The sequence below is a fragment of the Pan paniscus genome, chromosome 2 (genome assembly GCF_029289425.2).
Source record: "Pan paniscus chromosome 2, NHGRI_mPanPan1-v2.0_pri, whole genome shotgun sequence".
NCBI lineage: Eukaryota > Metazoa > Chordata > Mammalia > Primates > Hominidae > Pan > Pan paniscus.
The window spans coordinates 9897923-9900529 of record NC_085926.1 but is presented as its reverse complement, the minus strand read 5'-3'; positions in this window follow the sequence as shown (position 1 = coordinate 9900529).

Sequence of the window (2607 nt, the reverse complement as noted above, 5' to 3'; positions counted from 1 at the left end):
TTCTGATTCAAATAATGTTCTTTCTACTAAATCAAGATTCAACAAGGGAATCTTGTTTGCTTCTGGAACAACCATGAGGCAGGAAAAGGTGATAGGAAAGGTCCACAAAAGCAAAATTCCGACAACCTAACAAGCAGAAAACTAACATAAACCAAATGGTTTTGGTTTGTTTACATTGTTGACAATAATTTTCATAATGGGTCTTTGATAGTACTCTAAGTCCATAAAGTACCATTCCAATAACCAAAGAAATTTCAAACTATTTGCATCCCAATTCTTTAAAAATGAGCAATCTGTGTCTGGTGCACATACTAACTCCATTATCCATACATTTCCAACTACTACTGCTCTCCAAATTTTATCTCTACTTCAGTTTGGTTCTATCCTCTGTGAAATACACCCCGACTTTAGTTTACAATAATTCTGTCAATAATTGCATGTGAGGCTGGGCACAGTAACTCACATCTGTAATCCCAGCACTTTGGGAGGCCAAGGCAGGATGATCATCTGAGGTCAGGAGTTCAAGACCAGTCTGGCCAACATAGTGAGACCCTGTCTCTATTAAGAATACAAAAATTAGCCAGGCATAATGTCACATGCCTGTAATCCCAGCTACTCAGGAGGCTGAGTCAGGAGAATCGCTTGAACCTGGGAGGGAAAGCTGCAGCAAGCCCAGATCGAGCCACTGCACTTCAGCCTAGGGAACAGGGCAAGACTCTGTTTCAAAAAAAAAAAAAAAAAAAAAATTAGGCCGGGCGTGGCGGCAGGCGCCTGTAATCCCACCTACTAGGGAGGCTGAGGCAAGAGAATCGCTTGAACCCGGGAGGCGGAGGTTGTAGTGAGCCAAGATCATGCCACTGCACTCCAGCCTGGGCGACAGAGTAAGACCTTGTCTCAAAAAAAATAAAAATAAAAAAATAAAATAAAAAGAATTGCATGTTTTTCACACCTCCTGCGCAGCACCTAAAAGCAGTAAAATAAGAACTCAGAGAAGGAATTCATGTTCCTTGAATTGAAGGAACCAGAAAGCTCAAGAATTGCCATATTAACTGGGCCTTAAAGGATAATTAATAAAGCAGTATAAAAATAGAAAAGGGAAATTTTTAAGCAAAGGAAACTGGGAAACCACGAAACCTACATGGGGATCCATAAGAGGTTTAGTTGACTAAGACAGCATGAGACTAGGGGTATTGGGAGATAATGCAGGACTGGTGGATTGGGACCACTTTGGAAACCTCAGAGCTTAAGGCATTTAAGTTGCAACAAAGATCATAGTAGGGACTTAATGATCATGGAACAGATAATCCAGAGCTGTACTCTTGGTATATACTCACTTGAACAAAGGAATGCAGGAAGAGGAATGGGTATGAGGCAGAAACACAAAGGTCTGTTTGGGACATACTTATTTTGAGATGATAATTAGGACATCTAGAGGAAGAGGTTTTAGAGTTGTAAGTACTGCCAGCCAGGCGCGATGGCTCACACCTGTAACACAAGCACTTTGAGAGGCTGAGGCAGGAGAAACGCTTGAGCCTGGTAGGTAGAGGCGAGCCAAGATGGCGCTACTGCACTCCAGCCTGGGTGAGGGAAATGAAACCCTGCCTTAAAAAAAAAAAAAAAAAAAAAAAGGCCAGGCACGGTGGCTCATGCCTGTAATCCCAGCACTTTGGGAGGTTGAGGAGGGCGGATCATGAGGTCAGGAGATCGAGAGCATCCTAGCTAACACGATGAAACCCTGTCTCTACTAAAAATACAAAAATTAGCCGGGCGTGGTGGTGGGCGCCTGTAGTCCCAGCTACTTGGGAGGCTGAGGCAGAATGGTGTGAACCCGGGAGGCAGAGCTTGCAGTGAGCCGAGATCATGCCACTGCACTCCAGCCACAGCACTCCAGCCTGGGCGACAGAGCAAGACTCCGTCTCAATTAAAAAAAAAAAAAAAAAAAAAAGTGACTCAGTAATGACTAACTACATACACAATGTTTCCAGAGCAAAATAATGACTACATCTCTGGAGAGGGCAGAGCTCTGCAGTTACAGATCTGGGCATCATCCAGAGACAATAAAATCAAGTGCAAAGAGACACATTATCTTTCATGCAATAAATACTGTCAGAATTTTAGGTGTGAAAGGGCCTTTAGTTTAATCACAGATCTCTTCCTTCCTGTTTTTAATGTACTTGCTCCACATCATTAGATATTATGTTCACTGTTTCACATGAATAACAAGTTTCTACTAGATTGTAAATCTCTATAAACCGAGGTACTTTAAAATTCTTTTGGATGCCATTATACAGTAGTAGACTCATAACTGATACCCAGTTAACACTGAAAGATAAATGTGAATATCCAACTAAAAGAAGAGCCCATAACCTAAGCTAGATAAATGAGAATGGACTATTTTATAGATGGAGAGATTAAATGTCTGGCCCATAGTTCTTACCAATCAGCTGTAGGTTAGAACTATGACTTAAGTTCCCCATACCCAGTCTACTTCTCTATGGCCACTGCTAGGTTTCTCAAGGAGCTTCTACCCATCATCTCCTAGTGTCTAAGGCCACACCTTTCAAGCAACACACCTTTCACACTCTATCAAGACCCAAACACAAGGCA